At 38.4% G+C, this 13,572-nt stretch overlaps 1 protein-coding gene across 5 annotated transcripts in view; it reads right to left on the reverse strand.

Annotated features, from left to right (window-relative positions):
• Positions 1–12,542: 12,542 nt before the first annotated feature.
• The window catches only part of RIMKLB (ribosomal modification protein rimK like family member B), a 62,986-nt gene continuing 61,956 nt past the window's right edge, over positions 12,543–13,572 (reverse strand). For 4 of the 5 annotated variants that reach the window (XM_045554381.1, XM_045554383.1, XM_045554380.1 and 1 more), the window contains one exon: positions 12,543–12,722. The gene's annotated coding sequence lies outside the window, so the exon portion shown is untranslated. The remainder of the gene's footprint in view (positions 12,723–13,572) is intronic. The other variant, XM_045554384.1, reaches the window with a different exon arrangement.

Below are 13,572 nucleotides of genomic sequence, written 5' to 3' on the forward strand. Positions count from 1 at the left end.
CTGGGACTACAGGCTTATGCCACATACATGTGCAGATCAGTATTCACCCAAGCCTCAGGAGGATCCTCTGCAGATCTCAATATTCTCTCTGTGTATCTCTTTTCTCTCGGATACTCTGCTCTGAGAATTCAGCTGCCCTGGCCCTCTAGCTCTCAACTCCATTTCTTCAATTCAGTGAGACCACAAGGCTCCTGTTAGACTGCTCTACTCTGCGCTGCAACCTGGCAGCTCTCCCCAGGTAGTGGCAATTACTGTGCTCATCCTGGTTGTCTTCCCTCTCTAAAGAATCACTACCATGTGCTAACTGATTACGTGTCCAGTATTTGAAAACCATTGTTTCATATGTCATGTCCTGTTTTTCGGGTGGTGGGTAAATCCAGGCTCCGTTCGTCAATCTTGGCCGGAAGCAGAAGTGCTTTTGCCTATGTTATTGCAGTAGTCTCCTTGCTTCTACCTGTGACTTTCCAGAGTCTGTCATCGATATTATACCTAAAACGATACTTTTAAAATGTAAGTTAGATCATACTATTTCTCTGCTCAGAGCTGTCCAATGCCTCTTGCTTTCTCTCAAGATATAATAACATCTCTACAATGATCTTAAGGCCCTGGGTAGTCTAGCCCTTCACTACCTCTCGGATCTACTGCTGTTCTCTCTGCTCCATCCGTACTGGCCTCATTGCTCTTCCTTGAGCACGTCAGGCACACATCCAGCTTAAGGTCTTTTATCATGTTTATTGTTTACTGTCTGTTTCCCCTGCTGTACCATAAAGACCATAAAGTAAATGATGGCAGAGGTGTTTTTTTCCCCCCCTGACTTACCCCGAGGGCCTAAAATAATGCCTGGCACATAGTAGACACTCTAAATATTTGTTGAGTAAAAGCCTGAGCCCAATTATACAGCGTTTAGAATATTAGGAAGGTTACAAAAATGGGCCCTCAAGTCATTGGAGACAAAACAGAAATCCAGTCACCAAAAATGGAGTATAATATCAGAATCTTGCCAGTAACAAAAGTCATTTGATGACAAGTGTTGTCAGATAAGATATATTTAATGTGTTTTATCAAAGACCAGAAATTAACCTAAAGATTGGGCTGAGATGGGGATCAAGCTACTCAAACTATGAGAAGTAGGACCTGATATTAAGTTTAGCCTGAAATACTTCAAAAACATGATTTTAAAGCGCAAATATGTTTGACAGCAGAATTTCAGGAGACATTTGGATGTGTGCTTGGAATATATTTTTCCCACTAGAATCCATTGCTATATCACACTATCATTCTTTTTTTAACATCACTTTGTCAAGATTTTTAATGTTGATAAAGGTGTGATGAAATAGGCACCTTGTAAACTAATGGTAGAACTGTGTTGCAATCTATTTTTTAATTAATTTTTTTAAATGATGGTGAAATATACGTAACATAAAATTAAACATTTTAAGGGACACAGTTCAGTACCAGTAAGTACATTCACACTGTTGTGCAATCATCACCACTATCCATCTCCAGAACTTTTTAAATACCATCATTCTTAAACGAAAAAAAAAAAGGTTTAGCAATCATTATTTGTAAAAGTATTTGTGTCCACCACGTATAGAGCAAGTGGATTAAGAAACTTCTTCCTCCAATATCCTAAAGAAATTAGTTATAGAGTATAAGTAAAAACAGAAGACACAAATGAATCCCAGAGGCCTTTATAATTACTGTGTGTACATTCAACTGCATATCTTGTTCCATCTTTGAAGTAGAAAAGGTTTATAGCTTCTTTGTTTGGAAGAAAAATATGTCTTTGACTCAATCCTCTCTAGTAATATCAGATCTCATCTTTATTTTCAACCATATGTCTTACTAGGAAGTCAGGCAGTTCCTCCATCCTTTTATTCTGTGACAGCCGCCAACACCAACTGTCCTGGCGTTGACCAGGAGGAAGTTCTATGCATTGGGACATCTCATCTTCAACCTGGCAGTTGTTTGTGGGCTCAGGTTTGTCTGCAGAAGATAGAGCAGCACACAGTACCCACAGAAATTCTAAATGTGTTCTTGCTTTCTGGGTAGTAGTGATCCTGGTGTTCTCATTTAGGTGAGAGAATTATAAGACACAGAACACTTATGGCCTGTGATCATTTAAGTGGCCATTAACAGGCAAGTTTAATTTCTCCCAGTTCGCATTCCAGCTGCATTTAGAAACTCTCTTCTTCCTTGATTTCCAGATGCTGTTCCTATAGATTCTTTCTCATTCTCCCTACCTCTGTCTCTGTCTGTCTGTCCCCACCACCACTCTTTCTCATACATGCATTTGCCTCTGCTGCTCCTCTTTTCTGACTTGCCTTTACCCGTGAGCACACATTTTAGTTCCTGAATATTTATGTCACCACTTTGGAAAGCTTATCCTGCCTTCCAGGTTTAAGTACATCCTACATATAACTGACACACTTAATGTAGAGGGTAAGAGCTAGAAGGGGCACCAGAACTAACAGTCTAATGCCTTCCTCTTCCGGGTGAGGAAGCTGAAACTCAAAAAGATTAAGTGATTTAGTCAATTGTTATAATTAGTGGCTGAGCCAGAATACTATTTTCTGTCTCCCAATCCGGTGCTCTTTCTATACAATGCTTCTGTCCTAAATCACTAAAATATGCTAGACTCCTGTGTCTGTGAACCTATCAGCTGTGTCAAATACATGCTACCCCACCATCAGACAAGGCAGCACAATTCTGCCACAGGTAAGGTCTATATACTATAGACATTTTTATAGTCTGACATATACTTATATATTATAACATATATAGTATATATGATATGAACTATATATTTTAATATAAAATATATGTAAATATTTATATCGCATATAAATATTTTAACTGTAAAGAAACTTATAATAGTTTTCTATTGCTATGTAACAAATAACCACAAACATAGAATCTTAAAACAATACAAATTTTTTTTTTTTGAGACAGAGTCTTGCTCTGTCACCCTGGGTAGAGTGCAGTGGCGTCATCATAACATAACCTAATCATGGAATGATATTCCATCATATTCAAAGGTCTCATTCAAGGAGTGGGGACTGTACAGGGCGTGTACACAAAGGGGTAAGATTCTTAGCAGCTATTTTAGAATTCTGCCTACTACACTATTTAATGGAAGATATTTCATTCTTCTCTCCTCCTGAGTATCCAGAGCTATTCTGATTGATTTCCCTTTACCAGACCAAAATGCTTGAAATCCCCACTTTTAGAGCAGTGACTGAAAACAAAAGGCATATTTTAAAAATAGTTTTGGCTTTGCTACTGTGTGACAATTGGAAGGTCATTTATTGTCTCTATGTCATAATCTTTCAAAGATTGTCCCCAGTGAAACCAGAGTTTTAAGTTTCTGTATTAATATTCCAACCCTTTCCATCCCATTTATTATCTCTTCTATACCTTCTTAGGACCCCTCCCCCATTGCTGTGGGAAACTTATTCTAGGTGTACCAGGAGGAGCTGACCTACGTCTAGCCAGTTAGCAAATGTCGCCCTCCTGGCCACAGTGGAGGAGGAGTTCAGGAGTGGGCGTGAGGCCCTACCCAGGAGAACCAGAGGCTGCTTCCTAGCCTTGTCCTAAATTTTCTGTCAGAGCAATTTGAGGAAGATAGCTGAAGCTACCAAGCTTAAATGATATAGGTCAACAGAGGTCAGTGATTATTCTGCCTGCCTTATAGAAAAAGCCTGTCTGAAGAATACAACCAAGCAATAACAAGCAGAGCTAAGAAAGGGAAAGGGATATAAAAGCCTCTGAATTCCAGCCAGAAATGAAGTCAAGCTGACACAAGCAGATCCAAGGCATGGAAAGAGAAATAGATTCCTAGCAACGTTAATTGAGTCTCTGGATCTAGCTATGCCTGTAGCCATCGCAAGCCTGGAAATCTAGGTCATAGGAACCAGTTAAGTAAATCCTTTCCCCTTTTTTTTTTTCCTTTCTTAAACTAGTTTGAATTGTGTTTGTCATTTGTAACTGAAAGAGTCCTGATTAATATAATCCACATAACTGTAAATTTCTTTCTTTCCTTTTTTTTTTTTTGAGACAGAGCCTCGCTCTCTTGCCCAGGCTAGAATGCCGTGGTGTCATCATAGCTCACTGCAACCTCAAACTCCTGGGCTCGAGAGATCCTCCTGCCTCAGCCTCCCAAGTAGCTGTGACTACAGGGATGCACCACCACACTGGCTATTTTTAGTAGAGACAGGGTCTCACTCTTGCTCAGGCAGGTCTTGAATTCCTGAGCTCAAGCAATCCTCCCACCTTGGCCTCCCAGAGTGCTAGGATTACAGGTGTGAGCCACTGTGCCCAGCCATAACTGTAAATTTCTGATCCAGCTTCCCATTTCTGCTGACAAAAAATCATTTATGAGAAACAAAATACAACTGCAGGTAGATCCTGGCATGTGAATCCAATCATGGAGAATATGCATGGATAGTGGGAAGAGTGAATAAGTACAGATGATGCAGTGAAGAACGTGAGTAGTAGTTTATTTAAAAGATGGAAGGACAGTTTGGCAATTAATGACTAGCATGACCCAAAATGTCAATGAGAATCCAATTCTCTTGCCATTGTGTCTGCAAATTGCACTTATTTTTTTTCTTCAGCTCCATATTCCTTTAACTACAGAATACATCAACTGCTTCCTTCTCTGTTCTTTTCTTCTGTGAACAATAAGCATATATGGTAACAATTACTTTGGAACTTACAACAGGCAAATCTCAACCTCTAAATTTTTTTTACATTAATTTTGCTTAATCATGCTTTTATTTTTTCCATAATTAATTTGCATTGCTTTTTGTGATAAGGAAAAAAAATCGCTATTTTTAATTTAATTTAATTTTTTTTTTTTTTTTTGAGACAGAGTCTCTCTCTTTTGCCCTGGCTAGAGTGCCGTGGCATCAGCCTAGCTTACAGCAACCTCAAACTCCTGGGCTCAAGCAATCCTTCTTCCTCAGCCTCCCAAGTAGCTGGGACTACAGGCATGCGCCACCATGCCTGGCTAATTTTTTCCGTATATATTTTTAGTTGTCCAGCTAATTTGTTTCTTTTCTTTTTTGGTAGAGATGGGGTCTCACTCTTGCTCAGGGTGGTCTCAAACTCCTGAGCTCAAACGATCCGCCCATCTCAGCCTCCCAGAGTGCTAGGATTATAGGCGTGAGCCACCGCGACCAGCCCCTGCCAACTCTTTTGTGGACTTCTAGCCTCCAGAACTTTGAGAGAATAAACTTCTATTCTTTTAAGCCACCCAGTTTATGGTACATGGCTATAGCAGCCCTAGGAAACTAATATACCTGTATATCACACCAGCATTGGTAGTTTCCCTAGTTAGAAATCTGAAAAACTTTTACTTCTTTTTTTACCCTCCATATACCTTTTTGCACAATGTCATTACTCTTGCCTTTTCTCTTTCAATAAGTATATTTAGTTATAGGGAACAAAAATCTTTTCAAGCTAAGAAAAGGGTGGGGAAATTATTTACTTTGTAAATTATCTATTGTCCCATGAGAATAAGTAGGTCCTGACATGTAGGAGGCTGATTCAGCTTTATTTTCTGCTCTTCTCTTGTTCTGCATATATGGAAGACTTTACCATTTCCCTAAACATGTATGTTTCTTTGATCATAGTGGCTTTTTCAGCAAAATGTTTTTTCTTCTTTAGAAATCAGGATACATGGATATATGCTGTGCTATGCAGCTCTCTGTACTTTTAGCAAGATACATAACTTGTGCTCTCTTGAAAATACCAATTTCATATAATGTAGGGTTCTTGCGAAGAGCCTAAAAATATATGTGAAAGAATTTAAAAGTTAACCATAATAGTGACATAGTAGTATATTATTTTTGTAGGTCTAATCCAAGTCCCATGCCCTTTTTAAGGCTTTGCTATATTTTTCTAAAGGTATACCAACTTTCTCCCCTGAATTCCTATAATACTTTCTTTACCACTCAGGTTGCACCTAATTTTACACTATCTTGCAAATTTGTTTTTGTTTTTTAATTGTTCACAGGTATTTTTAAACATGTTTTTCCTTCCCTCCATATCTCAACAGAACTGTAGGATAATGGAAGACAGAGATTGTCACTTACAGTTCTTTTATGGTCCTCCAATGCAAAGGAGAGACAGAAATTCTAGGAAAGCCATTAATTTAACATCAATTACGTTTCAAATTCTACTAGGATTATTTAACTCTCTTAAAGAAAAACCTACCATTGTTTACCTTTTGCAGATATAAAAATTGGTATATAGAGAGGTTAACTTGCCTATAAATGCAGGACTAGCATGTAGCAAAGTTGAAATTTAGACTCAATTCTAACTGGACTTTCTTGCTATCAAATGCCAAATGATTAGGCTAGCTAGGGTTATTAAGGATGATTTTGCAAATAATAGACTTGATTGGTCTTACTTATTGGTTGACTTCATTGCAAACTTCCTGAACTGAGAAGTCTGCATAGATATATCTAGCGATAACATATTCATCAAAAATTAAGTCTGTTCAACCCAGACTAGGAGCAGTTTATACTTCAGGCTCTTTGGCAGAGATGGCTTACATATAAACTGGTCTAGAATTGGGTTAATTCCACTGCTGACACATAAACTGAATTTATAAAATGTTTATGACCTGTGCCCAACAAATACATATTGTTTTTGACTGGGCTAGTTTTGACATGTGTTTTCACTCAAATGCTTTACCTGTAGATTTAGGGATGCAGTGGGGAATATAGTGAAATTGAGACTATAAAAATACAGAATTGGTTGGCAGACTTTCTTTTCTTTACGCTTTCATTATGATCTCACTTCCTAATTATACAAAAAAATTGATTTTGATCACATTCCCCAAATGTGTGTTCAAATGTTCAATTAATTTTATTGAACTGGTACAAATGACTTTATTGTTCTTGTTGGCACTTTATAGTCCCAAGATGTTAATTAGACTTGACAATTCTTTTTTCTCTTTTTGAGACAGTCTCACTCTGTTGCCCAGGCTAGAGTGCCGTGGCATCAGCCTAGCTCACAGCAACCTCAAACTCCTGGGCTCAAGCGATCCTACTGCCTCAGCCTCCCAAGTAGCTGGGACTACAGGCATGCACCACCATGCCCAGCTACTTTTTCTGTATATATTTTTAGCTGTCCATATAATTTCTTTCTATTTTTAGTAGAGACGGGGTCTCGCCCTTGCTCAGGCTGGTCTAGAACTCCTGACCTCGAGTGATCCTCTGGCCTCGGCCTCCCAAAATGCTAGGATTATAGGCGTGAGCCACCGCGCCTGGCCTAGACTTGACAATTCTTTAATCCTGCCACATCTCTATCATGGTCTAACCATCCTCCATTAGATCTAGTGCCACTCAGGTAAATAAATTATTTCTTCTGGTTTGTGGGAACAAGGCATTATTTTTTCTCAACTCATGCTTTTCCCTCATTTTTTGACAATTAACCACATGACCAAATTTTGAAGTTCACTTTGTATATACCCATAGTATTGTTCCTGAGCCTCTCCATAGCTTTCCAGGCACTATTTATATTTTACCATTATTATACAGATTTCAACCCCCCCCCACAAAGGATTACATCTCCAGCAATGTTCAATGTGTTCAAACAATTTTTAACTGATCAAATAAAGTTTACCTTCTTATTCTCAGTTTGATTTTTTTTCTTGAGACAGTGTTCCTCTAGGTTGCCCAGGCTGGCCTTAAACTCTGGGACTCAAGAGATCCTCCCACCTCAGCCTTTCAAGTAGCTGAGACTACAGACATGCACCACTACGCCTGGCTCCCAGTCTCTGTCTGCATTAGAATTCCCCGGTTGCATGTAACAGGAAAAAAAAAAAAAATTAAAGCAAAGAGGAAAAATTCATTGGAAGAATACTGGGATATTTTATGTAACTAAGCCAAGGAAATAAATTACAGTAGAAGCAAATAATGGAATTTTATGTTGCTGTTTACAAACTTGAGGTAGCAGTATACCTGCTTATATGGCAAGATACTCAAGATATATTGTGTAGTTATGGAACATTACTTATATCATGATCCCACTGGATTAAGAAATGGTTATAGATGAATACACAAATGTTGGAAAGACATTTAATAGTGATTCCTTCTAGGGAGTAAGGTAAGCAGGAGGGGAGGGGTGTCAGTCGGTTTAACTTTCCAGTTTATTCTCTTCTTGAAAACTATTTGTCTACTGTGAGCACTGTGACAGCCACAGAGGTGTGCCACTCAGACCTCCCTTAAGAAAACATGCTGTAAAATGGTGCAGCTGCTATGGAAAACAGTATGGATGCTCCTCGAGAAATTAAAAACAGGACTACCATATAATCCAGAAATCCCACTTCTGGGTATTTATCCAAAATAATTGAAATCAGGATCTCAAAGAGATATGCACTTCCATGTTCACTGCAACACTATTCTTAGCCAAGATGTAGAAACAAACTAAAGTCTATTGACAGATGAATGGATTTTAAAAAAGTGGTATATACAATGGAATATTATTCAGCTTTACAAAGGAAACCCTGCGATATACAACAACATGATGAACCTTGAGGACATTATGCTAAGTGAAATATGCCAGTCACAGGGCAAATACTGCATGATTCCACTAACATAAGCATTTAAAACAGCCATAGATGCAGAGAGTAAAATGGTGGTTGCCAGGGGCTGGGGGTAGTGGGAAACGGGGAGTTGCTAATCAACAGATATAAAATTTAGTTATGCAAGGTAAGTTCTACAGATACAATACTGTGGCTATAGAATATCCTGTTGTACACTTAAAAATCTGTTTAGTGTTCTTGCCACAATAAAAAAGTTAATACATACAATGAAAATTATTTTTAAAAACCATGTCAAAAAAAGAAAACATGAAAGCCACTGTGAGAAATGTAGTTGCCTGGCTGGCCTCCAGCTGCCACTTTCAGATCTAACTCAGTTTTCACACTGAGGCCACTTTCTTTCTGGTTTACTCCCAGCCAATGACTGCACACAACAGTACTAGGTCTCAGGTACGTAATATCCAGCCATTGATTTAGGAAATGCATTTTTTTCCTATCTTGATCAGTAAAAGGACCAGAATGAGTTTGCATCCAAGTGGAACAGACAACATTTAGTTTTGCCCCAGGGATGTCAACTCCTGCACCTTTGATGATAAAATGTGAACTACAGGCCACCTGGACATTCCACAAAACACATTACTAATCCATTCCATCAATGATATCATGTTAATTGAGCAAGATGAACCTAAGGTAGCTAGCACACTGGAGGCCTTGCCGAGTTACGTGTTCTAGACGGTCGGAGGTAAACTCTACAGAGATTTGGAGATCTACCATCCCTGTAACGTTCTTAGACCAGTGGTCAGGGGCATGCTGAAATGACCTCTACAAAGTGAAAAGACAAATTGCTACATTTTGCACCACCTGCTACAAGGACGCAAGCACAATACTTCCGGGTCTCTCTAGGTTCTAGACGCAACACATCCCACCTAGAAACACTACTCCAGCCCATATACTGAATGACATGAAAAACTACTAGGTTTGAGTAGGGGCCTGGAGTAAGAAAGGGCTCTAAGATTCAGGCTGTGATGTAAGTAGCCCTGCAAATTGGGTCATACAATCTACCAAACATCATAGTATTGACGGGGTCAGTAGCAGTAGAAGATGCTACATAAGAGTCTGTGTCAGAGGCTCATGGAACTGTGGAGTTCCCCAAATGTGTGTTTAGTGGATTTGTGCAGTGTTGAAGCATCGAATGAGGTTGTCATGGAGGTGTGCCACTCAGGTCTCTTCAAGAAAACTGGTTGCAAGTAACATATCTGGCTGACAGCCTCCGGCTGCCACTCTTCCTGAGCTGTTGCCTCTTTCACATGGCATGTGCACTTTCTTCCCTGGCTGCTCCTTGTGAACTAGTCAGGGCATTTCTGCCCAAGCCAGGACTACTGTAATGGGTATCTGCTCTGAGGGTCCTCATTAGGCTGGCACAGAGTCTCAGAGAGGCTGAGGTCTGAGACTACTGCTTCATCACAGGTGTCTGATGTACACTGCACTCTGAAGGCCTTTCCTGCCTGCTGCTCCCTCTTCCTTGTATCCCTCCCCTCAACACATCTCTAGCACGTGTGACTCTGTCTGGTGTTTGCCTTTTGGAAATCCCAGGTGACACTAGCATGCATGCTTTAACATCAAGTTGTAAAAATGACAATAATCAAATAGGAAAGATTTTTCAAAACGATCCACCTATCTCAATTCCACTCAACTTACAAGAATACAAATTTCATTGCCTTAATCTGTACCATGTTAAGTTTTAAATGTCATGGAACACCAATAGCTGCGTACTGTTGTGGCTCATAGAAAGTCTGTTTCATAAAGCCTTGCACTTTAAGGGATTCTTCTGCAATTGGCAGCTTACTACAGGGGAACTACAAAATACTTAGCAAAGGCCGTTTGTTGTAATGAAGTCATCATTCAGTGAGCTTTTAAGTATTAAGGACTTTGAAGGATTCAGTGTCTTAGTACTTTTTGGTCATACAAGTCCTACCTCAATGTGAAAGGTGACATTCTGTTCAGAATTCTAGTTAAGCAAACTTGAGAATAACAACTCTAGCTTCTACCTTCCTTGACCACCAAAGCATCATTCTTGGCTCACTGGACAGAATTTCAATATAACCATTTTCCTACCACAGCAAATGAACTCTGCTGTTACCAAAGCCTCTACTTAGAGAAGTATTAAATCACAGATCATTGCCCAAGATACATTCAATCCAATTATTCCTCCAGAGACTGCTCTGTAAAGTAGGCATAATTCTTTCTTTTAAAAAATACTCCTCTATGGCTTGAAGAGGGCGACTTGTCCAAAGGCCACGTAACCATTAAGTAATGGAATTAGAATCTGTATTAGTATCTGACTACAAAGCCCTTTTTTTGTCAAAAGTACTAGGGCTGTCTCTCCATACAGTCAGGAGCTAGAAACATTTTGGTCAACCGTAGACTTGCATATATGTATGACAGTTGTCCCATAAGATTATAATGAAGATGAGAAATTCCTGTCACTTAGCATCATAGCCATCATAATGTTGCAGCTCAACACATTACCTGTGTCTGTGGTGATGCTGGTGTAAAGAAACCAAGTTTGCTAATCATATAAAAGTACAGCACATACAATTTTGTATAGTACATAACACTTGATAATAAACATTTACTGGTTTATGTATTAATTATACTATACTATATATTGTTTAGAGTGTACTCTAATTATAAAAAGGTTCATTGTAAAATAGTTTCAGGCAGGTCCTTCAGGAGATAGTCCAGAAGGCACTGTTATCATAGTAAATGACAGCTCCATGCCCATTATTATCCCTGAAGATCTTCCAGTGGGACAAAATGTGGCCATGGGAGAGTTTGATATTGATGATCCTGACCCTGTGTGGGCTTAGGCTAATGCCTGTGTTTGGGCCTTAGTTTTTAACAAAAGCTTAAGAAGTAAAAAATAGAAAAAATTTAAAAATAGAAAAGCTTATAGAGTAAGTATATAAAGAAAATATTTTTGTACAGCTATACAATGTGTGTTAAGCTAAAAATTACAAAGACTCAAAAAATCTAAGCAATGAAAACGTTTATAAAGTAAAAAGGTATAGTAAGCTAGGGTTAAATACTGAAGAAATTTGTTTTTGTAAATTTAGTGTACCCTAAGTGTGCAGTGTCTATGAAGTCTACAGGAGTGTACAGTAATGTCCTAGGCTTTCACATTCACTCACCACTGACCCACCCAGAGCAAATACCAGTCCTCCAAGCTCCATTCATGGTAAGTTCCCTATACTGTTGTGCCACTGTTTTAATCTTTTATATTATGTTTTTACTGTACCTTTTCTATGCTTAGATATATAAATACTTACTACTGTGTTACCACTGCCTACAGTATTTAGTAAAGTAACATGCTGTACAGATTTGTAGCCTAGCAGCAATAGGCTATATTGCCTAGGTGCATAGTAGGTTATACCATCTAGGTTTATGTAAGTAAACTCTATGATGTTCTCATGATGAAACAGCCTAAGGACACATTTCTCAGAACATATCCCTGTCATTAACCAACACATGACTGCATTATGTTTCAGACCCCCTATGGCTTAAATATACTAGAGCAGACATCATTTCCAGTCACAAATAGATTAAAATGTAGTAGACAAGGCTATGACAAGTCTGTGCCAGAGCCCTGTCAAGGTGAAATTTTTGAAAAGTTTCCATTTCTTCAGATTAAAAAATATAGCAACAATTATTCAATATGAACAAAGTATGATGAAAGAGAGAAAAATCCACCTAATACATATTTTAGTATCTGCCTATGTGCCAAAAGGAGTAATTAATATTTCAGAAGATATTATAGAAACTAGTCTGATAAGAACCAAAGGACTCATCTGGTAAAAGGCGAAGAGTAGAAATGAGAATGACAAATATGGGAGCGAGACATCAAGTCTACAGATATCTGGATCAAAGTGAATGCATATAGAATGGAGTGTGTAGAAACAGCCAAAAGAACAAGTCACACTCCATGCTATTTTATTTCCAGTTCATGGTGTTTTTATTTTAGAAAACACACAGAATCAAACAGGTTAGAGCTACTGCTTCTTTGTTCTGTGCGTTTTTATTTTCCACTCGAAAAAGCAGTGTCAATTCTGTCTTCATCCATTCTGTTAATAAGGTAAACAAAGAAGATCACTGGTTACTTCAAAAGAACCTGTGGCAAGAAACACATAGAACTCACTTAAATCACAGATTTAACAGCTCTCTACAACCAGGAGGAGAACAGTTAAAGAAAATAAAGACAGAAAATCAACTAATGACAATAAAATATTACAAATTGGGTAGACTATCAAAAACCACACCAGTTTTTGGTTATCATTCTTTGTCATGGTGACCTTAGCTAACAAAGGTATACTCTATTCTGACTTGGAAGATATTTAATGCTCTTACCACTAAAAATTTAAAGCCAAATCTATTATTGTTTTACAAGTGCAATCTTCCCAAATTTATTTGACACTTTCAGGAGAAACTATTCTAACTCCTTGGAATTTGTTCTCTCTAATGAGAGAAGAGTCATATCAGCTCCGTCTACTCCATTGTGATGCTGATACCACCATAGCCTATACTTTTTTTCCTTTGCTTGCCCACAATATTCCTGATTATCTTTTTTTATTTCCAAGTTCTGTGACTTTTTCTTTTCTTTTTCTTTTTTTTTTTTTTAAGAGACAGGGGTTTTCCTGTGTCACCCAGGTTGGACTGCACTGGTGTAATCACAGCTCACTGCAACCTCCAACTCCTGGGCTCAAGTGATCCTTCTACCTCAGCCTCCCAAGTAGCTGGGACTACAAGCATGTGCCACCACACCCAGCCTATGACTTATTTTAGACAGATATCTAGTTAAGTGTATTTTCCCAGGGATTAATTTAAACTGCAAAAATCAACCCAATTTCAATAAATAAATGTACATGAAAAATATGTAAATAATTCTGCAGACAAATCTCTTTAATAACCTTTATTTGAATAAACCCCCATTCTATATTAGATAACCACAAGTACAAATACCA

Source organism: Lemur catta, chromosome 6, assembly GCF_020740605.2.
Source record: "Lemur catta isolate mLemCat1 chromosome 6, mLemCat1.pri, whole genome shotgun sequence".
In the NCBI taxonomy this organism is placed as follows: Eukaryota; Metazoa; Chordata; class Mammalia; order Primates; family Lemuridae; genus Lemur; species Lemur catta.